We start from the raw sequence: 25,862 nt of genomic DNA on the forward strand, positions 1-25,862 counted from the left end.
TTTGAAGCGATTGTTTGCCCATGTTGAACAACATTGTTATTGGTTTCAATATCAAACCAAAGTGCAGTTAAATCGAAAGGAATGGTTACAAGTGGTTAAAGTCCTGTGTTGAGCTCATCAGTGAGGGCAAACGATGCCTCTGACTTTGTGGACTTTGTGTAGTTCCATTACTCAGGCATTAGAGTTACTTGAAACTGACTCAGAGCATGGCGATACTGCCACAGGAGGTGAGGCATCTGAAGCTTTAGAGAGGAATGATCCTAGAGAGGAACATATTTATGCCCCGGTTGTTGAGGACAAGGAATTGGAAAAAGAGCCAATGCTACGTTAAAATTACAACTTTTAAAACAGAAAGGGGGAGATGGGTGAGATTCCTCAAAACATCAAATTCTGAAAGCCCTTTTTACTTTAAATTTTCTCAACCATTGGCGCCAGTTACAGCAGTCTGCAGCGGTGAAACATTTTCAACAGCCTTTAGAAAAGCCACAAAACAGTAATCTGTGGGTGTATTATCCTTCATTACAAAGGAAATATTTAAAAGGAAAAGTTTTACAATGGGGCCAAGGCTATGCTCTTGTCTGTACAGGTGCCAGAGATGAGTGGTTTCCATCTCAACAGTTGAAACAGTACCATGGCGAAGAGGAGACAATCCAAAGAGTTCTTGAAGGAATTCCAGGAGCTAAATCTGAATGCTCAGAGGACATTCACCTTCGGAACTCGGCGTGCAGAACCCCCAACATGGGGACAACTGAAAAAGTTAACTCAAGAAGCTGAAGGGGTTGTTCAACAAGCTGGGCAGCCCAAAACCCCACTGACTTTATTCCTGGCTATGCTGGCCATAGTAAATTGTCAGGTAACGACTGGAGAATTTACATACTGGGCTTATATTCCTTTTCCACCCTTATATCAAGGTGTGGCCTGGGGAGACAGAAAAGTCCCAGTATTTAATAATGATACTGCTTGGATGCCATCGCCTTTTTTAAACCAGGATCCTGAATTAGACACTGGCACAGTAAATAGTTCATATCAATTTGGGGTTGAAGGGTTACCTATATGTCTTGGGAGTAGTCCACATTGTCTGCATCTTTCTCATGAGGCTTGGGCTGTTCACTATAACCATAGTCATATCTCTGCCTTTATTATGATTATTGTGGCTCAAAGTTTTAAGCATAATCATACTGCAGTACTTAATGAAACTCTGCCAAGTACATTATCTTAATGCCCCATCCCTGATGTGTCAGGAGGTGTTTCCCAACTAGAGTGGACTAGATGTAGAGGTAGTGGGCCACAATTGTTGTTAGAAGTAAAAGGGAAGAGTCGTAAATACCTTGTTACAGATTGGAGTGTACATGGAGATTTTCAGACTAAATTCAGCCATGTCAACCTGCGTTGGCATAAAGGTAATCACAGCATTTCTGCAGATGGCAATGAAACTATTATTTGGCATGATGGTGGTCTATCACCCCCTATGCCACATTTGGCTAATACCTCACAAATACAAGGTCATATTTGGAAGTTGCTAGCTGCTGGTAAACCAATGTTCACTTTCACAGGAAACATGTCCTTAAATCTTACTAATATTGCTAACCCTTTCCATATATCTTTGCATCGAAATAGTTCTAGATATGTTATTGCATGTGTAAGAAAGCCTTACTTGTTGTTGACAGGAATTTTTAAATGGGATAATAATACAGGGGTAGTTAACTGTACAAACAATTGTACATTCTTAAGTTGTATAAATACTACTTGGTGGAATAATAATTGGAATGAGTCTCATTCCGATTTATATATACTAAGAGCCAGAAAAGAAACCTGGCTACCTGTAAACTTAACACGTACTTGGAGTGAATCTACTGGGGTTACTCAAATTTACAAGGTTATGCAAGATCTTGTCCAACACGGTCAGAGGATGGTTGGAATCGTCGTGACCATGGTGATAGGACTTGTAGCAATTGCTTCCACCGCTGCTGTTGCTGGATTAGCTCTACACCAGAGTATACAAAATGTAGAATCTGTGCAACAATGGCATGAACAATCACATTTGTTGTGGCAGCAGCAACAAGACATAGATGCTCATTTGACTGCATGAGTGGATAATCTGGAGCAAGTGGTTTCTTGGTTGGGAGATCAGCTAATAGTGTTGAATACCCGAGCTTTGCTGAAATGTGATTGGAATGCTACCCAATTTTGTATTACTCCTGTTCCTTTTAACAGCACTGTACATAATTGGACTGAGATAAAGAGACTTTTAATTGGTCATAAAAATCTTTCCCTTGAAATACAAGAGTTAATATAGAACATTTCCGAAACATTTCGCAATCAGTTACCATTGCTGACTGGTGCAGATTTGATGACTGGTATTGCACAAAGGTTGACATATTTGAACCGTAGGAGCCCTGTAAAAACTTTGCTGACCTCTGTTTCTAGTACTGTTTTGATTGTTGTTCTTGCCTTTGTCATTTTCACAGTCTGCTGGAGATGGTGCCAAAGGACAAACACCGAATCCCAGTGAGCCCAACATGTAATGATGATTTTAAAAGAAATTCAAACTTGTGAATAAAGAAAGGGGAAATGTAGAGGACTAGGTGCTCACAAACGAGACGTTCCTGATAAGTCCTGCTCTTGCAAATGAAGCAGGGCGTTCCCGATAAGTCCTGCTCTTGCAAACGAAGCAGGGTGTTCCTTCCCTGCAAACAGGGAGGACAAAGGAGACAGCTGCAAACAGCAGACCCTGGGGGCTTGTTTATGTGTAAACATCTTGAAAATCCAGAAAGTCAGGGAAAGGTCAGGAAAACAACAATGTGTCTTGCGACTTGGCAACATTCCACAAAGGACTGTATAAAATAAAGCAGAGTGCGCCATTCGGGGCTACCACCATGTTTGTCTTGTCTTGTGTTGTCTTGTGTGTTCATTCCTTTGTTTAGAAAACACGTGAACCCCAACAATTTTGGGCTGAGACAATGGGGTTTTCTAAATATACAATCATGTCATCTGCAAACAGATGTCATCTGTTTATATGCTGGATTACGTTTATTGATTTGTGAATGTTGAACCAGCCTTGCATCTGCGGGATGAAGCCCACTTAATCATGGTGGACAAGCTTTTTGATGTGCTGCTGGATCCGGTTTGCCAGTATTTTATTGAGGATTTTTGCATCGATGTTCATCAGGGATATTGGTCTAAAATTCTCTCTTTTTCTTGTGTCTCTGCCAGGCTTTGGTATCAGGATGATGTTGGCCTCATAAAATGAGTTAGGAAGGATTCCCTCTTTTTCTATTGATTGGAATAGTTTCAGAAGGAATGGTACCAGCTCCTCCTGGTACCTCTGGTAGAATTCAGCTGTGAATCCATCTGGTCCTGGACTTTTTTTGGTTGGTAGGCTATTAATTATTGTCTCAATTTCAGAGCCTGCTATTGGTCTATTCAGGGATTCAGCTTCTTCCTGGTTTAATCTTGGGAGAGTGTAAGTGTCCAGGAAATTATCCATTTCTTCTAGATTTTCTAGTTGATTTGCGTAGAGGCGTTTATAGTATTCTCTGATGGTAGTTTGTATTTCTGTGGGGTCAGTGGTGATATCCCCTTTATCATTTTTTATTGCATCTATTTGATTCTTCTCTCTTTTCTTCTTTATTAGTCTTGCTAGCTGTCTATCAATTTTGTTGATCTTTTCAAAAAACCAACTCCTGGATCCATTGATTTTTTGGAGGGTTTTTTGTGTCTCTATCTCCCTCAGTTCTGCTCTGATCTTAGTTATTTCTTGCTTTCTGCTACCTTTTGAATGTGTTTGCTCTTGCTTCTCTAGTTCTTTTAATTGTGATGTTAGAGTGTCCATTTTAGATCTTTCCTGCTTTCTCTTGTGGGCATTTAGTGCTATAAATTTCCCTCTACACACTGCTTTAAATGTGTCCCAGAGATTCTGGTATGTTGTATCTTTGTTTTCATTGGTTTCAAAGAACATCTTTATTTCTGCCTTTATTTCGTTATGTACCCAGTAGTCATTCAGGAGCAATTTATTCAGTTTCCATGTATTTGAGTGGTTTTGATTGAGTTTCTTAGTCCTGAGTTCTAGTTTGATTGCACTGTGGTCTGAGAGACAGTTTGTTATAATTTCTGTTCTTGTACATTTGCTGAGGAGTGCTTTACTTCCAATTATGTGGTCAATTTTGGAATAAGTGTGACGTGGTACTGAGAAGAATGTATATTCTATTGATTTGGGGTGGAGATTTCTATAGATGTCTATTAGGTCTGCTTGCTGTATATCCTTGTTAACTTTCTGTCTCGTTGATCTGTCTAATGTTGACAGTGGGGTGTTGAAGTCTCCCATTATTATTGTATGGGAGTCTAAGTCTCTTTGTAAGTCTCTAAGGACTTGCTTTCTGAATCTGGGTGCTCCTGTATTGGGTGCATACATATTTAGGATAGTTAGCTCTTCCTGTTGAATTGATCCCTTTACCATTATGTAAAGGCCTTCTTTGTCTCTTTTGATCTTTGTGGTTTAAAGTCTGTTTTATCAGAGACTAGGATTGCAACCCCTGCTTTTTTGTGTTCTCCATTTGCTTGGTAGATCTTCCTCCATCCCTTTATTTTGAGCCTTTGTATGTCTCTGCATGTGAGATGGGTCTCCTGAATACAGCAGACTGATGGGTCTTGACTCTTTATCCAGTTTGCCAGTCTGTGTCTTTTAATTAGAGCATTTAGTCCATTTACATTTAAGGTTAATATTGTTATGTGTGAACTTGATCCTGCCATTATGATATTAACTGGTTATTTTGCTCGTTAGTTGATGCAGTTTCTTCCTAGCCTCGATGGTCTTTACATTTTGACATGTTTTTGCAATGGCTGGTACCAGTTGTTCCTTTCCATCTTTAGTGCTTCCTTCAGGGTCTCTTGTAAGGCAGGCCTGGTGGTGACAAAATCTCTAAGCATTTGCTTATCTGTAAAGGATTTTATTTCTTCTTCACTTATGAAACTTAGTTTGGCTGGATATGAAATTCTGGGTTTAAAATTCTTTTCTTTAAGAACGTTGAATATTGGCCCCCACTCTCTTCTGTCTTGTAGAGTTTCTGCCGAGAGATCTGCTGTTAGTCTGATGGGCTTCCCTCTGTGGGTAACCTGACCTTTCTCTCTGGCTGCCCTTAAGATTTTTTCCTTCATTTCAACTTTGGTGAATCTGGCAATTACGTGTCTTGGAGTTGCTCTTCTCGAGGAGTATCTTTGTGGCGTTCTCTGTATTTCCTGAATTTGAATGTTGGCCTACCCTACTAGGTTGGGGAAGTTCTCCTGGATGATATCCTGAAGAGTGTTTTCCAACTTGGTTCCATTTTCCCCCTCACTTTCAGGCACCCCAATCAGACGTAGATTTGGTCTTTTTACATAATCCCATATTTCTTGCAGACTTTGTTCATTTCTTTTTCTTCTTTTTTCTTTTGATTTCTCTTCTCACTTCATTTCATTCATTTGATCCTCAATCATTGATACTCTTTCTTCCAGTTGATGGAGTCGATTACTGAAGCTTGTGCATTTGTCACATATTTCTCGTGTCATGGTTTTCATCTCTATCAGTTCATTTATGGCCTTCTCTGCATTAACTATTCTAGTTATCAATTCTTCCACTCTTTTTTCAAGATTTTTAGTTTCTTTGCGCTGGGTACGTAACTCCTCCTTTAGCTCTGAGAAGTTTGATGGACTGAAAACTTCTTCTCATCTCGTCAAAGTCATTATCCATCCAGCTTTGATCCATTGCTGGTGATGAACTGCGTCCCTTTGGAGGGGGAGATGTGCTCTTATTTTTTGAATTTCCAGCTTTTCTGCCCTGCTTTCCCCCCATCTTTGTGGTTTTATCTGCCTCTGGTATTTGATGATGGTGTCATACTGATGGAGTTTTGCTGTGGGTGTCCTTCCTGTTTGTTAGTTTTCCTTCTAAGAGTCAGGACCCTCAGCTGTAGGTCTGTTGGAGATTACTTGAGGTCCACTCCAGACCCTGTTTGCCTTGGTATCAGCAGAAGAGGCTGCAGAAGATAGAATATTGCTGAACAGTGAGTGTACCTGTCTGATTCTTGCTTTGGAAGCTTCCTCTCAGGGGTGTACTCCACCGTGTTTGGTGTGGGAAGTCGGTCTGCCCCTAGTGGGGGATGTCTCCCAGTTAGGCTACTCAGGGGTCAGGGACCCACTTGAGCAGGCAGTCTGTCCGTTCTCAGATCTCAACCTCCCTGTTGGGAGATCCACTGCTCTCTTCAAACTGTCAGACAGAGTTGTTTGCGTCTGCAGAGGTTTTTGCTGCTTTGTTGTTGTTGTTATTGTTGTTGTTGTTTAGCTGTGCCCTGTCCCCAGAGGAGAAGTCTACAGAGACAGGCAGGCCTCCTTGAGCTGCTGTGAGCTCCACCCAGTTAGAGATTCCCAGCGGCTTTGTTTACCTACTTAACCCTCAGCAATGGCGGGCGCCCCTTCCCCAGCCTCGTTGCTGCCTTCCTGTCAGATCACAGACTGCTGTGCTAGCAATGAGGGAGACTCTACGGGCGTGGGACCCACCGGGCCAGGTGTGGGATATAATGTCCTGGTGTGCTCGTTTGCTAAGACCCTTGGTAAAGTGCAGTATTGGGGTGTGAATTACCCAATTTTCCAGGTGTTGTGTGTCTCAGTTCCCCTGGCTAGGAAAAGGGATTAAGAAAAAATCTTAAAGGTAGCTAGATCACATAAAAAGTGAACCCCATAAGGCCAACATCAGCCTTCTTGGCAGAAACCTTACAGGTCAGGACAGATTGGGGACCTATTTCTAGCATTCTCTAAGAAAAGGAATTCCAATAAGCAATTTCACACACTGCTACGTTAAGCTGCAAAAGTAAAGGAGAAAAAAATAATTGTTTCCAGACAAGCAAGTGTTAAGGGAATTTGTTACCACTAGGGGAGGCTTATTAGAGATCCTTAAGGGAGTCCTCGACATGGAAACAGGAACAATACCCACTACCACAAAAATACACTTAATTACATAGCCCCCAAACCTTATAAAGTGACTGCAGAATAGAAGCTACAAAGCAACCAGCTAACAACTTCATGATAGGATCAAAACCTCACGTATTAGTATTAATCTTGAATATAAATGGTCTATATGCCCCACATAAAAGAAACAGAGTGGCAAATTTGTTATGATAAACAAGACTCTTTTGTCTGCTCTCTTCAAGAGATTCATCTCACGTGTAATGACACCCATTGATTCAAAGGAAAGAGTTGAAGAAAGATCTATCATACAAATGGAAAAAAGAATAGAATCACTATTTTGACATCAGATAAAAGACCTTAAACCAACAACAGTAAAAAAGGACAAAGAATAGTACTAAATAATAAAGGGTTCATTTCAACAACAAGATTAATCATATTAAATATATATGTACCCTACATTGGAGCACCTAGATTCATAAAACAAGTACTTCTAGACCAAGGAAAATATTTAGATAGTAACACAATAAAAGTAGGGGACTTCAACACTTTGTTGAGAGCATTAAATAGATCATTAAGGTAGAAAATCAACAAAGATATTTGGGATTGAATTAGACACTTGAGCAATCAGACCTAATAGACTTCTACAGAGCTCTCCATTCATCAAGCACAGAATATACATTCTTCCCTTCTGCACACAGAATAGACTGTAAGATTGACTGCATGCTCAGCCATAAAGCAAATCTCAACAGATTCAAAAAAATCAAAATTATACTCTTAGACCACAGTGGAATAAAAATAGAAATCAATACCAAAGAGATCTCTCAAAACACACACACACCACACACACACACACACACACACACACACAAACTCAACTTGTTCCTGAATGACTTTTGGGTAAAGAACAAAGTTACAGCAGAAATCAAAAAAATATCTGAAATAAATAAAAATGGAGACACAACCTACCAAAATCTCTGTGATGCAGCAAAAGCAAAGTTAAGAAAAAGGTTTGTAGCACTAAACACACACTTCAGAAAGTTAGAAAGATCTCAAATTAACAATCTAAAAGCATGCCTAGAGGAACTAGAAAAACAAGAGCTAACTAACTCCAAAGCTAATGGAAGAAAATAAATAACTAAAATTAGAGCAGAACTGAATGAATTTGAGACCCCAAAATCCATACAAAGAATTAATGAAACCAAAACTTGGTTTCTTTAAAGCATAAACAAGATTGATAAACTGCTAGCCAGAAAACAAAGAAGAAAAAAAGAGATCTAAATAAGCACACAGAAACAAAAAAGAACCTCAGAAACTATGACGAACACCTCTATGCACACAAACTAAAAATGAATAAATTCCTGGAAACACACAATCTTCCAAGATTGAATGAGAAGAAATGGAAACCCTGAATAAACCAATACTGAGATCCAAAATTGAATCAGTAATAAAAGACCTACCAACTAATAAAAGCACTAGACCAAATGAAATCATAGCCAAAGTCTGGTAGAGATGTACAAAGAGAAGCTGGTACCAATTCTACTGAAACTATTCCAGAAAATAAAGAAGGGACTTCTTACTAAATCATTCTATGAAGCCTGATACCAGCATCACCCAGCATTAAAAAACAGCAGATGTTGGTGAGGCTGTAGAGAAAAGGGAATGTTTATACACTGTTGGTGGGAATATAAATTAGTTTGGCCCCTGTGAAAAGCAGTTTGGAGATTTCTTAAAGAAGTTACAACAGAACTACCATTCAACCCAGCAATTCCACTACTGGGTATATATCCAATAGTAATAATAAATTATTCTACCAAAAGACACAGGCATTCATATGTTTATTGTAGCACTACTCACAGTAGCAAAGACACAGAATAAATCTAGGTGCCCATCGATGGGATTGAATAAAGAAAATGTGGTACATATAAACTATTAAATAACACACAGCCATAAAAAAGAATGAAATCATGTTCTTTGATGCAACATGGATGCAGCTGGAGTGGAACATGGATGCATCCTGAGTGAATTAATGCAGGAAAAGAAAACAAAATGCTGCATGGCCTGACTTATAAGTGGAAGCTAAACATTGGGAAAACATGGACAGAAAGATGGCAACAATGTACACTGGGAGCTCCTAGATCAGGAAGGAAGAGACAGTGACAAGTGTTGAAAATCTCACTATTGGGTACTATGCTCATTACATGAGTTACAGGATCTATCATATCCCAAACATCAACATCACACAACGTACCCACGTAGCAAACCTGCATATCTGCCCCCGAATCTAAAATAAAAGTTGAAATTATTTTAAAAATTAATAAACTGAAGAAGAAATAAATATAAAGATATAATGTATTCATTGATTGAAAGAGTTAATGTTGGTTAAATGTCCATACAATCCAAAATGATCTACAGATCCAGTGTAATCCTTAACAAAATTCAAAGGAAAATAATCAGAGATATAGAAAAAATAATCCTAAAATGTCTATGGCACTACAAAAGACCCTTAGTAGCCAAAGCAGTCTTTTATAAAAAGAGTAAAGGTGGAGGAATCACACTACCTGATCTCAAAATTTACTATAGAGATAAAGTAATCAAAAGAACATGGTACTGACTGAAAAAAGAAACATGGAGACCAATGTAACAAAATAGTGCACCGACAAATAAATCCAGAAGTTTGTGGTCATCTGATTTGCAACAAGGTCACCAAGAACACATAATGAAGAAAGGACAATAAATTGTGCTGGGAACACTGGATATCCACATGCAGAAGAATGAAATTAGGCCATTATATCACTTGATATACAAAAATCAACTCAAAATGGATAAAAGACTTATATGTAACATATGAACCTGTAAAACTACTAGAAGTAAACATAGAGGAAAATTCCATGGCATTGGTCTGAACAACAATATTTTTTGACATGATTCCAAAAACACGGTCAAGAGAAGCAGGGAATCACCAAATAAAATTGTGTCAAACTAAAAAGCTTCTATCCACCAAAGAAAACAATCAATGAACTGAAGAGACAACCTACAGAATGGGAGAAAATATTCACAAACCACACATATCTAATAAGGAGTTAATATCCAAAATATATGAGAAACCCAACTCAGCAAAAAACAAATAATTAAAAAATGGGCAAAGGACCTGAATACACCTTTCTCAAAAGAAGGTACACAAATGGCCAAAAGGTATATGAAAAAATGCTCAACGTTACTAATCATCATGGAAGTACATACTAAAACCATGATGAGATATCAATTCACATCTGTTGGGATGTCTATGATCATAAAGACATGAGAAAACAAGTATTGGAGAGGGCGTAGAAAAAAGAGAACACTTGTCCACTCTTGGTAGGAATATAATTTATTAAGGTTATGATGAAGAACAGTATGGAGGCATCCCACTGGATTAAAAATAGAACTATCATATGATTTAGCAACCCCCTGCTGAGTACATATCCATAGGAATTGAAATTAGTATTCCAGAGAAATATCTGTACACCCATGTTCATTGCAGCATTATTCAAAAGAGCCAAGATTTGGAGTCAACCTAAGTGTCCAACAGTGGGTGAATGGATAAAGGAGATGTAGTATAGACATACAATGAAATACTATTAAGCCTTAAAGAAGAAGGAAATCCTAGGCTGAGTGCGGTGGCTCACGCCTGTAATCCCAGCACTTTGGGAGGCCGAGACGGGTGGATCACGAGGTCAGGAGATCGAGACCATCCTGGCTAACACAGTGAAACCCCGTCTCTACTAAAAAAAAATAGAAAAAAATAGCCGGGCGAGGTGGCAGGCGCCTGTAGTCCCAGCTCCTCAGGAGGCTGAGGCAGGAGAATGGCATGAACCCGGGAGGCGGAGCTTGCAGTGAGCCGAGATCCGGCCACCGGCCACTGCACTCCAGCCTGGGCGACAGAGCGAGACTCCGTCTCAAAAAAAAAAAAAAAAAAAAAAAAAAGAAGAAGAAGAAGAAGAAGGAAATCCTGTCAATTGCAAAAACATAAATGAACCTGGAGGACATTATGTTACATGAAATAAGTCAGACACACACACACAAAATACTCCATGATTTTACTTAAATGTAAGTGTGTAAAAATTGATCACATAGAGGCAGATGGATGGTAGAATGGTGCTTACCAATGGCTGAAATGTTGCTCGAAGGATACAAAATTTCAGTTAGACAAAAGAAATATGTTCAGGATCTCTACTAAGCAATATAGTGACTACAGTTAATAACAATGTTTTGTATACTTGAAAATTGTCGAAAGAATAGATTTCAAATGTCATTACCATAAAAAGTTAAGTATGTGAGATTATGGATATATTTATTAGCTTAATTTAGCCATTCAACAATAGACATATATTAAAATATCATGATGTGTATTAAAAGAATACACAATTTTTATTTGTTAATTAATAACAATAAATTAAAAGATCTACTCTGAATTTTTTTAAAAAATCTATTAAAAATAGGTTTTAAGACTTAAATGAAACCACATTTAAAAACTAAAATATGATGGTTATCTTATCTGATAGAAATACCAATCTAGAGATTGTAAGAATAACCAAATGAAAATCCTGCAATTGAAAAATACATAATCAAAATGAAAAATTCACTTGAAGAGCTCAATGGCAGTTTGTGGTGACAAAAGAGACAATCAGCAAATTTGAAATAGATTAATAGAGATTATACAGTCTTAAGAGCAGAGAGAGGATGGATACAGTGGCTCATGCCTGTAATCTCAGCCCTTTGGGAGGCTGAGGTTGGGTGGATTGATGAAGCTTAGGAGTTCGAGACCAGTCTGGACAACATGGCAAAACATACAAAAATTATAAAATTTACCTGGGCATCATGACCCATACCTGTAGTCCCAGCAACTCATGAGGCTGAGGTGGGAGGACCTCTTGAGCCTGGTGGGAGACAGAGATTGTAGGGAGCCAAGATTATGTCACTGCACTCCAGCCTGGTTGAACAGAGTGAGAACCTCACTCAAAAAAAAAACAACAATAAGACAAAGAAATTTCATAAAAAAAAAAAGAATAAAGAAAAAATAAACAAAACCTCGCAAAAATGTGGGGCATTATAAAATGTACCAATATTTGAGTAACAGAAGGAGAAGAGAGATGAAGGAACAAGAAAAAATATTTGTAAACCTTAATGTTTTAAAATTCACTAGGGGGCTCAGCAGCAGATGTGATCAGGCAGAAAAATCAGCAACTGGTAACCCTGCTACATTTATGGTGGTGAGTTTCATAGTGTCCCATATGTCTCTCACGCTCTGTTCAATCTTCTACATTGTGAGAACTTTTAAAAATTCTTGTATTGTATATTCTAATCTCGTGATTTAAAACATCACTTGCCTTTACTGAAAAGATATAAATCAATTGTAGAGGTTAGTTTTCTGCCATTGAAATTTTCCAGGCAATTAGCTGTCAGGGAGTTGTTTCCTACTTGGAAACCACACATAAACCAACATATACACACATGCTCGCACGAGTCATTCTGGGTCCTTAACTTTTTACTTTTTCCAAGTGTAAGTTCATTCTAACTTTAATATCTGCATCATTACTATTACTATTTTAACATATATGACCATACTTATCTATTTACAGTTATATGCTACTAAATTTATTTCTTGTTGGCATACTAGGAAAATGAAATTCTACCAAGATTTTCTATTACTGTTTTTCTTAGTTGTTCTTTTTATTATTATTATTATTATTATTATACTTCAAGTTCTAAGGTACATATGCATAACATGCAGGTTTGTTACATATGTATAATTGTGCCATGTTGGTGTGCTGCAACCATCAACTCGTCAGCACCCATCAACTTGTCATTTACATCAGGTATAACTCCCACTGCAATCCCTCCCCCCTCTCCCCACCCCATAATAGGCCCCGGTGTGTGATGTTCCCCTTCCCGCGTCCAAGTGATCTCGTTGTTCACTTCCCACCTATGAGTGAGAACATGCAGTGTTTGGTTTTCTGTTCTTCTGATAGTTTGCTGAGAATGATGGTTTCCAGCTGTATCCATGTCCCCACAAAGGACACAAACTCATCGTTTTTTATGGCTGCATAGTATTCCATGGTGTATATGTGCCACATTTTCTTAATCCAGTCTGTCACAGATGGACATTTGGGTTGATTCCAAGTCTTTGCTATTGTGAATAGTGCCACAATAAATATACGTGTGCATGTGTCTTTATAGTAGCATGATTTATAATCCTTTGGGTATATACCCAGGAATGGGATGGCTGGGTCATATGGTACTTCTAGTTCTAGATCCTTGAGGAATCGCCATACTGTTTTCCATAATGGTTGAACGAGTTTACAATCCCACCAACAGTGTAAAAGTGTTCCTATTTCTCCACATCCTCTCCAGCACCTGTTGTTTCCTGACTTTTTAATGATTACCATTCTAAGTGGTGTGAGATGGTATCTCATTGTGGTTTTGATTTGCATTTCCCTGATGGCCAGTGGTGATGAGCATTTTTTCATGTGTCTGTTGGCTGTATGCATGTCTTCTTTTGAGAAATGTCTGTTCATATCCTTTGCCCATTTTTTGATGGGGTTGTTTGATTTTTTCTTGTAAATTTGTTTGAGTTCTTTGTAGGTTCTGGATATTAGTCCTTTGTCAGATGAGTAGATTGCAAAAATTTTCTCCCATTCTGTAGGTTGCCTGTTCACTCTGATGGCAGTTTCTTTTGCTGTGCAGAAGCTTTTTAGTTTAATTGGATCCCATTTGTCAATTTTGGCTTTTGCTGCCATTGCTTTTGGTGTTTTAGACATGAAGACCTTGCCCATGCCTATGTCCTGAATGGTACTACCTAGGTTTTCTTCTAGGGTTTTTATGGTATTAGGTCTAACATTTAAGTCTCTAATCCATCTTGAATTAATTTTCGTATAAGGAGTAAAGAAAGGATCCAGTTTCAGCTTTCTACTTATGGCTAGCCAATTTTCCCAGCACCATTTATTAATTAGGGAATCCTTTCCCCATTTCTTGTTTCTCTCAGGTTTGTCAAAGATCAGATGGCTGTAGATGTTTGGTATTATTTCTGAGGACTCTGTTCTGTTCCATTGGTCTATATCTCTGTTTTGGTACCAGCATCATGCTGTTTTGGTTCCTGTAGCCTTGTAGTATAGTTTGAAGTCAGGTAACGTGATGCCTCCAGCTTTGTTCTTTTGACTTAGAATTGTCTTGGCATTGCAGGCTCTTTTTTGGTTCCATATGAACTTTAAAGCAGTTTTTTTCCAATTCTGTGAAGAAACTCATTGGTAGCTTGATGGGGATGGCATTGAATCTATAAATTACCTTGGGCAATATGGCCATTTTCACAATATTGATTCTTCCTATCCATGAGCATGGTATGTTCTTCCATTTGTTTGTGTCCTCTTTTATTTCACTGAGCAGTGGTTTGTAGTTCTCCTTGAAGAGGTCCTTTACATCCCTTGTAAGTTGGATTACTAGGTACTTTATTCTCTTTGAAGCAATTGTGAATGGAAGTTCATTCCTGATTTGGCTCTCTGTTTGTCTGTTACTGGTGTATAAGAATGCTTGTGATTTTTGCACATTAATTTTGTATCCTGAGACTTTGCTGAAGTTGCTTATCAGCTTAGGAGATTTGGGGCTGAGACAATGGGGTTTTCTAAATATACAATCATGTCATCTGCAAACAGGGACAATTTGACTTCTTCTTTTCCTAACTGAATACCCTTGATTTCTTTCTCTTGCCTGATTGCCCTAGCCAGAACTTCCAACACTATGTTGAATAGGAGTGGTGAGAGAGGGCATCCCTGTCTTGTGCCAGTTTTCAAAGGGAATTTTTCCAGTTTTTGCCCATTCAGTATGATATTAGCTGTGGGTTTGTCATAAACAGCTCTTATTATTTTGAGGTATATTCCATCAATACCGAATTTATTGAGTGTTTTTAGCATGAAGGGCTGTTGAATTTTGTCAAAGGCCTTTTCCACATCTATTGAGATAATCACGTGGTTCTTGTCTTTGGTTCTGTTTATATGCTGGATTACGTTTATTGATTTGCGAATGTTGAACCAACCTTGCATCCCAGGGATGAAGCCCACTTGATCATGGTGGATAAGCTTTTTGATGTGCTCCTGAATCCGGTTTGCCAGTATTTTATTGAGGATTTTTGCATCGATGTTCATCAGGATATTGGTCTAAAATTCTCTCTTTTTGTTGTGTCTCTGCCAGGCTTTGGTATCAGGATGATGTTGGCCTCATAAAATGAGTTAGGGAGGATTCCCTCTTTTTCTATTGATTGGAATAGTTTCAGAAGGAATGGTACCAGCTCCTCCTTGTACTTCTGGTAGAATTCAGCTGTGAATCCATCTGGTCCTGGACTTTTTTTGGTTGATAGGCTATTAATGATTGCCTCAATTTCAGAGCCTGCTATTGGTCTATTCAGGGATTCAGCTTCTTCCTGGTTTAGTCTTGGGAGAGTGTAAGTGTCCAGGAGGTTATCCATTTCTTCTAGATTTTCTAGTTGATTTGCATAGAGGTGTTTATAGTATTCTCTGATGGCAGTTTATATTTCTGTGGGGTCGGTGGTGATATCCCCTTTATCATTTTTTATTGCATCTATTTGATTCTTCTCTCTTTTCTTCTTTATTAGTCTTACTAGCGGTCTGTCAATTTTGTTGATCTTTTCAAAAAACCAACTCCTGGATTCATTGATTTTTTGGAGGGTTTTTTGTGTCTCTATCTCCTTCAGTTCTGCTCTGATCTTAGTTATTTCTTGCCTTCTGCTAGCTTTTGAATGTGTTTGCTCTTGCTTCTCTAGTTCTTTTAATTGTGATGTTAGAGTGTCCATTTTAGATCTTTCCAGCCTTCTCTTGTGGGCATTTAGTGCTATAAATTTCCCTCTACACACTGCTTTAAATGTGTCCCAGAGATTCTGGTATGTTGTATCTTTGTTCTCATTGGTTTCAAAGAGCGTCTTTATTTCTTCCTTCATTTCGTTATGTACCCAGTAGTCAGTCAGGAGCAGGTTGTTCAGTTTCCATGTAGTTGAGCGGTTTTGATTGAGTATCTTAGTCCTGAGTTCTAGTTTGATTGCACTGTGGTCTGAGAGACAGTTTGTTATAATTTCTGTTCTTGTACATTTGCTGAGGAGTGCTTTACTTCCAATTATGTGGTCAATTTTGGAATAAGTGTGATGTGGTACTGAGAAGAATGTATATCCTGCAGAGTGTTTTCCAACTTGGTTCCATTATCCCCCTCACTTTCAGGCACCCCAATCAGACGTAGATTTGGTCTTTTTACATAATCCCATACTTCTTGCAGGCTTTGTTCATTTCTTTTTCTTCTTTTTTCTTTTGATTTCTCTTCTTGCTTCATTTCATTCATTTGATCCTCAATCGTTGATACTCTTTCTTCCAATTGATCAAGTCGGTTACTGAAGCTTGTGCATTTGTCACATATTTCTTGTGTCATGGTTTTCATCTCTGTCATTTCGTTTATGACCTTCTCTGCATTAATTATTCTAGTTATCAATTCTTCCACTCTTTTTTCAAGAGTTTTAGTTTCTTTACACTGGGTACATAATTCCTCCTTTAGCTCTGAGAAGTTTGATGGACTGAAGACTTCTTCTCTCATCTCATCAAAGTCATTCTCCGTGCAGCTTTGAGCCATTGCTGGCAATGAGCTGCGCTCCTTTGCAGGGGGAGATGCGCTCTTATTTTTTGAATTTCCAGCTTTTCTGCCCTGCTTTTTCCCCATCTTTGTGGTTTTATTTGCCTCTGGTATTTGATAATGGTGACATACTGATGGGGTTTTGGTATAGGTGTCCTTCCTGTTTGATAGTTTTTCTTCTAACAGTCAGGGCCCTCAGCTATAGGTCCATTGGAGATTGCTTCAGGTCCACTCCAGACCCTGGTTGCCTGGGTATCAGCAGCAGACGCTGCAGAAGATAGAATATTTCTGAACAGCGAGTGTACCTGTCTGATTCTTACTTTGGAAGCTTCCTCTCAGGGGTGTATTCCACAGTGTGAGGTGTGGGGTGTCAGTCTGCCCCTAGTGGAGGATGTCTCCCAGTTAGGCTACTCAGGGGTCAGGGACCCACTTGAGCAGGCAGTCTGTCCCTTCTCAGATCTCAACCTCCCTGTTGGGAGATCTACTGCTCTCTTCAAAGCTGTCAGACAAAGTCGTTTGCGTCTGCAGAGGTTTCTGCTGCTTTTGTTGTTGTTGTTGTTTAGCTGTGCCCTGTCCCCAGAGGTGGAGTCTACAGAGACAGTCAGGCTTCCTTCAGCTGCTGTGAGCTCCACCCAGTTTGAGCTTCCCAGTGGCTTTGTTTACCTACTTAAGCCTCAGCAATGGCGGGCGCCCCTCCCCCAGCCTCGCTGCTGCCTTGTGGTTAGATCGCAGACTGCTGTGCTAGCAATGAGGGAGGCTCCATGGGTGTGGGACCCTCCCAGCCAGGTGTGGGATATAATCTCCTGGTGTGCCCATTTGCTTAAAGTGCAGTATTGGGGTGGGAGTTACCCGATTTTTCAGGTGTTGTGTGTCTCAGTTCCCCTGGCTAGGAAAAGGGATTTCCTTCCCCTTTGCACTTCCCAGGTGAGCCGATGCCTCGCCCTTCTTCAGCTCTCGCTGGTCGGGCTGCAGCAGCTGACCAGCACGGATTGTGTGGCACTCCCTAGTGAGATGACCCCAGTACCTCAGTTGAAAATGCAGAAATCACCGGTCTTCTGTGTTGCTCGCACTGGGAGTTGGAGACTGGAGCTGTTCCTATTCGGCCATCTTGCTCCACCCCCTCCTTAGTTGTTATTTTTTTAAAAATAAATGTGGGAATCATTTTGTTTTAATGCTTTTAACTTTTATTATCTTTTAGATATTATCATGAGACCATATATACCATTACTCCAAGTGGCTTGAAATATTATTTTTAATCTCTTTTCTTAAGTATAATACTATTATATTAATAACTATCTTTATTGAATATCTCCTAAGTGCCAGACACTTTACTAAAAGCCTACATTTAATCTGGATATCAGTTCATGAGATATAATTGTCTTCCACATTTAACTAGTGAAGAAACAGGCTTAGCTAATTTTTCAAAGCATATACTTCTTGCTGAAATTGATATTTAAAACTTAGCCTATGTTAATCCCAAACTGTATTCTTTTTACTATACTGTATTGTCTTTTACATGCGAACTCTAAGATGATGTTAATACTTTTCTAAAAAGTTAAGAATTTTTGGTTTTGATTGTGTGTTTAATATTGTTGAGATTTCCTGACATCTTCCTATGGTTCCAACAGCATGCCTTAGAGGAATGGAAGCCTCTGTCAGATTTTCTTGATAAATTCAAGTGCTTATTAGCATGAAAATTGTCAAAAGTATCTATTCTAGAGTTTCTTAATAATTTTTACAAGTCTTTTTAAAACACGAAGACAAGCGGAAAAGAGCAAAGAAATTTTAAAAAGTTATATAGTACTTGGGCTCTTATATAATATATATTATAAATATATATATGATAATTGGGAACTTACCACATAAAATATAGTTAACTGGAGGTCTTACATGCATAATCCAGTTTGACATTTACAAAATTAAACCTGATATATCATATTGTTATTCTCACTTTAAAGACAGAAAAATTAAAATTGGAGGATTGAAGATGTTTAATAAACTCATAGTGAATAAACAGGGTGAGGGCTGTTTTCATATCTTGCTATGTCTAAACTCAAAGTTTATATTCTTAATCGTTATGCAACATTAGACAGAACCTATTATAAAAATTAACAAAACCATAAATGTGATTAAAATATTAAATTAGTTCTTGTACAAATTTTTAATTTTTTTTTTTTTTTTTTTTTTTTTTTTTTTGAGACTGAGTCTCACTCTGTCGCCCAGGCTGGAGTTCAGTGGCTTGATCTCGGCTCACTGCAACCTCTGCCTCCCAGGTTCAAGTGATTCTCCTGCCTCAGCCTCCCAGCTGGGACTACAGGCATGTGCCACCACACCCAGCTATATTTTTGTATTTTTAGTAGAGACAGGATTTCACCATGTGGACAGGATGGTCTCAATCTCTTGACCTCATGATCTGCCCGCCTTGGCCTCCCAAAGTGCTGGCGTGAGCCAACGTGTTATGTGTGTTAATAATTAAATATGTGCATTTTAAAATTTTCCCATTATTCTAGTTTTTAGAATAGTATATGTGCACAGTATAACTTAACAAGAAGCATTTATTGAAGGTGTATTATGTGCAAGGCAAGGCACAACTTCGTAACTACTAGTAACTCAGAGCTCTAATCCCTCTGCATCAGCACTCAGTATGCACACTGTACTGCAGAATTTGTAGTAAACCTGGGGAAACTTGAAATTATGAGATTTTTTCAGTTACAAAAAGTGAAAGGAAAGTTCTCTTAATTGAAAACTTGGTGAGTTCAAGCATTTTAAGATTAGTTGCTATATGATTGAACTGAACATTTAGAGATTGATATGAGGCTATTTTGAAATGAGTGAAATTAAATTGAAGTTGTCCATTCTGTTTCTAGAAGAATTTGACTATGATAGCATCATTATGCTATTCCTAACATCCATCTAAATCTCTCCAATAATACATTTTCTTTCTCATGGTTACCACTAATTTTGAAAATAATGTGTGTGTATGAAGTGTGACTGCAGAGAAATTAGAACTCTCCAGTAAAATCTTACAATATTCTGAATAAGGCCTAGCATTGTAGCTTATTATGTTTTGATGACTATTTTATGGGATTGGACTTGGGCCAAAGGGACAAGCAAGAGAAAACATCAGGCTCTAAGAGGATTTGTATTATACTTTCCAAGGCATAAGACTCACTTATGTTGAAATAATGGTGCCCTTGAATGGTATATGAATGAGGAGATTTATTTTGTTTTGCCAATACCTATGCTTCAATTGGCCTATATAGATATATAGTAAAATTCAAATTATAGTAACTAAGCACATTGCAAGACACAGACACGCATTGAAGCATAATTATGCTTTAAAAAACACTTGATATAATGTGCCCAGTCTACAAAGCTGGTGATGTGCCTATTTCTTTCACTGGAATTATAAATTCTCCCTAGGATGTGACACCTTATAACTATACACTTCATAAAGCAGGTGCAGCTCTAGAGGCCAGAGAGTTCACCAACTGACCTATGGTCGTAACATCCTAGAGAGAAAAACTGTAACAACTGTCCTTGTTGCTTCAGCCTGGCCCTAAATCTTCCTGATTTGTTCTAGGGAGAGATAATCCTGGCTCCTTAATTATTAGAGAAGTTGATATTTTACTCTCAAAATGTTCTTGTTTAAGTATTAAACAGCTACTTCTTGAGATTAGCCCCATAATAGCAATAGACAGTGGAACTAGAGTTGAAGAACAAAGCCTGTATGTGTTATACATAAACATTTGTGTTTTAAAAATGACTTATTGGTGTCTAACAGGGCCCTGGAACTTTCCTTTAAATCAGAAAATATAAATATCCTGCTGTATAAGGGATTATTGTAAACCCTGGGACAGTCTTCCGTGGCTGGTGTGTGGAAAAGCAACAGTGTGAAATTATTTGAAGACCACGTCAGGTAAAAGAAAAGGAGAAAATGCATTATAAAGGTGACGAGAGGAATGGCACAGATCTACTAGTTAGGAATGCATGTTACCTGTTTGCAAAACTTCTTTTTCTAGTATAAGCTTCCATATCTTATGTGGAGGAAGTGAAGGGGAAATGAAAACAATAATAAAAACAAAATTCCTAACGGATTCTACTGGCTTCTTGACTTGTAAATGACAATCCTCCAACTGACTAAAGTCATGATGACATGAGCTTCAGAGAGTTGAACAGTAAACAAAGACAAACTCATTTAGGTAAGTGGAAAGCAGTTGGAGAGCAATTGTAGGAGAGCAAAGAATATCTAATATGGCAAGATTTGTAATTTTGAGAACATGAAGGCTCAGGTATACATTCTGAGGTAGCGACAAAATGTCAGTAATAAAGCCTAGGACTTGGAAGAGTTCAGGTTGAGTGGATAAAGAGAGAACAAGGGAGAGACACACACAGAGAGAGTGCAAGTGAAGAGAGAGAGAGAGAGACAATGATACAGGGACTAGCGACCCAAGCAGAGAATCTGTACAAACCCATGCAGTGCTAAGTTTGCATTTTCACTTAGAGGCGTGCAGGCTGCCAAATGTCAGTAAGGAAAATCTTGGGTAAGAATAGTTACCGGCTGAATTTTAAATGTAGAGCTATGGCAAGAGGTGACACAGGGTGGGGAAACGGGACTCACAATAAACAGGACTAATATTTGCATGACATTTTAAAGGAAACTATAGGAACATTCATGTATCCCATGACAGGTGCTTATATGCAGTAATATTTTTGCTGTCCACATGTTACTTAGATTGGAACTTTTGTTTTCTTAATATACAAAGGGCCAGAAGCTTATCCTGGCTGCTTACACTGTTATCCAATGCCATTTACCTTGTGTGATACATAATAGCTTGTATGAATCCTATTTTCTTTGTGTTTGTGTACCTTTCTTTGAATAGTATGACCTGTCTCAATAATTCTTTTATTTTTTTCTCTTAGTCCTTTTAACATCAGCAGGGCATTTGTAGTGATGACAGGAGAAATATAAACATATACCTCTTTTCTATTGCTTTTCTGCTATTTACAATATTTCTGTATGGAACTCTGAAACAAAAGAACAATTACCTGACAATTTCTTTCTGAGTCCTATATTCTGACTTTCATATCCAATTTCCTTTTATCATGCTATTCCCTCTCTTTTCTTCTGTCTTTGAGGATGGGAAAATTCATCACCCTAAATACCAGCCAGAGAGGAAAAAAGAGTCTGGATGGAGGCAGGACTCCTTTCAAAACTGAATCTCAAGCATTGATCACAGAGCAGCAGCAAAGAGACACTCGAAAAGAGTGGAGAGAGGAAAAACTAGCTGACCTCTAAGGTCCCTTCCACTCAAATTCACTATAATTATACGAATGCAAGGAAGGGACGTTTCTGCAACATGATGCAAAAAATATTGACCTTAAATTTGATACATATGAACTTTCTAAATGGAGGGACAAGCTACCTCCTTGTTGCACTTATATGTGCACCATTCATTTCATTTTAATAAAAGTTTGTAAACATGAATGAATGCATGGGAACGACCACCTCTTTATGAGAATGCAGCATGGTTCAGAGAAAGTCTATTTACCAAGAACTGAATATATTTTTATACTGAAATCTTAATTTTTTTCTATTTTTATTTTTAATTTTGATAAAATATGCATAACATAAATTTACCATCTTTATCATTTTTAAGTATGTAGTTCAATAGTATTAAGTCCATTCACATCATTGTGCAACCAATTTCCAGAAGTCTTTTTATGTTGCAAAAATGAAACTCTATAGCCATTAAATAACAACTCCCCATTATTTCCTGCCCCCAGACCCTAGCAACCACCATTCTGCTTTCTGTCTCTATAAATTTAACGACTCTAGCTATCTCACATAAATGGATTTGACATTTTGTGGCCATCTTATTTCACTTAGAATAATGTCCTTAAGGTTTATTCTGTTATAGCATATGTCAGAATTTTCTAAGACTGAATAGCATTCCATTGTAGGTATATACTACATTTTGCTGGATAGAAACGGGTTTCTCCTACTTTTTGGCTATTGTGAATAATCTGCACTCTAGCCTGGTTAACATAGTGAAACCCCATGTCTACTAAAAATACAAAAAATTAGCCAGGCCTGGTGGCACACGCCTGTAGTCCCAGTTACTCGGGAGGCCGAGGCAGGAGAATCGCTTGAACCCAGGAGGTGGAGGTTGGAGTTAGCCAAGATCGCACCACTGCACTCCAGCCTGTGTGACAGAGCGAGATTCTGTCTCAACAAATAAACAAAAAGTTCTAAGTCTACCAAACAAGTTGTTTAGCATCACATACATAGACAAAAACTATTGCCTGAATGACTCCCAACTTTTAAAAGCTACTGAATTAGAACATATTATATATTGGAACACAGTGACAGTATATAACAGTATTACCTTGTGCTTAATTACAATGACTAATCTTAGCCACGAACATAGTTTCTGGTGCCTTTGTCTCACACATTTGAGAAAAATAGATATTAGTTTCCACTTTTCTGTGAACTCACTCATGACATCTCACCTTACTTTTTAAAAATAGAGCCAATATTAGGTTACTTCTAAAAGATGTTTTTGGCAAGGACTACAATTTATTTGAAATCTTATTTCTACAAGCATCAGGATCATCTCACATTATCAGGCATTCTTACGTATTTCTAATATACTTAAAATTATATGTGTCTTTGATTAATATTCAATAAAGTTTTTATAAGATTATAATCCAGAGTTATGATTTACAAGTCACTTGATTTTTTCCTATTACATTTGGAGAGTGAATATCCAGAATGGATGAGATGTATGTAGGTTTAGCCATAGAAAAATTGTATAGAAATAAAGGTATCTAGAAGATTCTCTAACAGAAGGAATCCAGATTTTCTCTGTAAAACCAGGATAAATATAATAATAAAGTAACTATTTTGAGTAAATATAAATGAAGGAAAGAATTAGGTTCTATTGTATGATCTTTGGTGGTTCCAGTTAGGATACGAAGGCTCTATAGCTGTGATAGACTATTTTCAGAATGCCTTTCTCAGACAAAACTACACATTTTGGTGTCTGATAGATTAATTTTTGTCAGTCCTTCAGCTTGCGTGACTCTTAATCATTTAATCACTTTTATCATTAAAGATACCAGAATAAAATGAAACCCCCACGTTCACACAACAATCAATGGTAGAAACGAATGTTAAAATGTTTAGTCCATGATTGTCTAGTTCATTTCATAGCTCTAGAAACACTCTATGTCATTTATCTCAAGCTGTTTTAAATTCTTCCATGGTGTTTCTCCTTAAGAATATGTTTTTTTTCAGCACACCTTTTTTTTTTTTTTCCAGAGGGAAATACAAATTAATTTCTTGCTAGTGCTGTGATAGTTCTACTTTCATTTACGTCACATGCATTTTATAAATCCTACAGGTTTGCTTTGGATTGTTTATAGAAATATACTGAGAAGAAAAGGAAATGATTGCTAAGCTGGATTTCAGTCATGGAGTAATCAGAGACTTTCATGGAGTTCATTTTATTCCTTATTTATGATTTATAGTTTTTTTTTTTTTTTAACTGCCTGCAAGGTACATGAAGGAGAATAAGCCAGAACACTGTGACAATATACATAAATGTTTATTCAAGTGTGTTATTTTCACCTGATAACAATGTTTTTTCAAAAAGTTTTCTCTATTGGAGCATATTTTTCAGAGCAACAGAATAACTCACTCGATTTTTTCCCTCTGCTTTGTTTTGCTTGTATTTAGTTTTTTGTTGTTGTTGTTGTTTAAATTACAAGAGAAGAGGCAAAAGTTTTATTCTCCCAAAAGAAAGTGCACTCACTACAACTTCATCATGCTGTAAGTTGAAAAGTAGGAGAATGTAATAATTATGCTGTTACTGCTATTTCCCAAAGGGCACAGGCAAAAGGTAAACATGAGTAAACAATCAGGCTTAACACATAATCTAAAGCATAAAAGAGCCTTACGCAGTGCTGAAATTTATAGCACCATTCTCAAAATCAAAATCTGCATGTATAGTGAGGGGTGTGTTTGTGTGTTTTTATTCTTGAATAAACTCCCATGAGATACTAACACCCAATGAGTTGAAAAGTGAAACTTTCAAACAATAGTAAACATTGAATAACTGTTTTGACTGAGATGCACCAATTTTTTTGGGTTGAACAATTATATCTGGTATAAATATGCACCAGAATGAGGAAATCTGTGGGTCCAATGATACGCCACAACATCCCTCTCTCAATGATATCAAAAGCATACACGATGAAAGGTATGTCAGTAACACTGTAATCCCTAGCTGGTGGCTGTGTTCAAATAGCAGTGAAGTTTAAAGCCCTTGGACTCTGGAATCAGAATGCCAGACTTAATTATGGCTCTGTATTGTCTAGCTGCTTGATCTTAGGTGAGCTGCTTAAACTTTGTGGTACTCAATTTTCTTTTCTGTAAAATGTGTATATTGACAGTACTTACCTTATTTTTGTTGTTGGGATTAAATATGCTATTTAGCTATAAAGTGTATTAAAAGACTTAGTATGATGCCTGGCACTTACTACTTAGTAAAATAAGCTTAGTAAAATAAGTTTTGGATATACTAGAATACAAAATGATTTCCTTGGTGATTAAAGGAAAGATCTCCAGTGACTCACTAAAACAAAACAAAGTAATGCAGCAAGTGAATTAGGGAAAGAAAGAAACTGAGAGATGTTTGAAATGTTTAGCAATCTCTGGTTTTCAGTAGAAGAAAAGTATTACCTTATTATGACAGAATTATAGCTTAGCTCAGGGCAGACTACAGACTGCTTGTGGAATCTTTGTGACAGAAACCACAAGTTAGATATCACTGGGTTTAACAGCAAGAATTCTATAGGGGATTAATTTTTAAAATTTTATTTTATATTAAGTTCCTGAGTACATGTGCAGGATGTGCAGACTTGTTACATAGGTAAAAGTGTGCCATGGTGGCTTGCTGCACCTATCAATCCATCCCCTAAGTATTAAACCCAGTATACATTAGCTATTTTTCCTGATGCTCTCCCTCCCTCCCATCCCTGGGTAGGCCTCCCAGTGTGTTGTTTCCCTCCCTGTGACCCTGTGTTCTCATTGTTCAGTACCCACTTACGAGTAAGAACATATGGTGTTTGGTTTTCTGTTCCTGCATTAGTTTGCTGAGGATAATGGCTTCCAGCTCCAACCATGTTCCTGGAAAGAACACAATCTCGTTCCCTTTTATGGCTGCATAGTATTCCCTGGTATATATGATACCACATTTTCT

General features: G+C 37.8%; 1 long non-coding RNA gene across 1 annotated transcript; it reads left to right on the top strand.

Moving 5' to 3' along the window:
• The first annotated feature begins 763 nt into the window (after nt 1-763).
• Nucleotides 764-24,708, top strand: LOC117069882. Its single transcript, XR_004431703.1, has 4 exons — nt 764-853; nt 20,381-20,515; nt 20,619-20,798; nt 24,003-24,708. It is a non-coding gene; the product is annotated as an uncharacterized LOC117069882 (long non-coding RNA).
• Nucleotides 24,709-25,862: the final 1,154 nt, after the last annotated feature.

This window comes from Trachypithecus francoisi, unplaced genomic scaffold (assembly GCF_009764315.1).
Source record: "Trachypithecus francoisi isolate TF-2019V2 unplaced genomic scaffold, Tfra_2.0 Lachesis_group3, whole genome shotgun sequence".
In the NCBI taxonomy this organism is placed as follows: Eukaryota; Metazoa; Chordata; class Mammalia; order Primates; family Cercopithecidae; genus Trachypithecus; species Trachypithecus francoisi.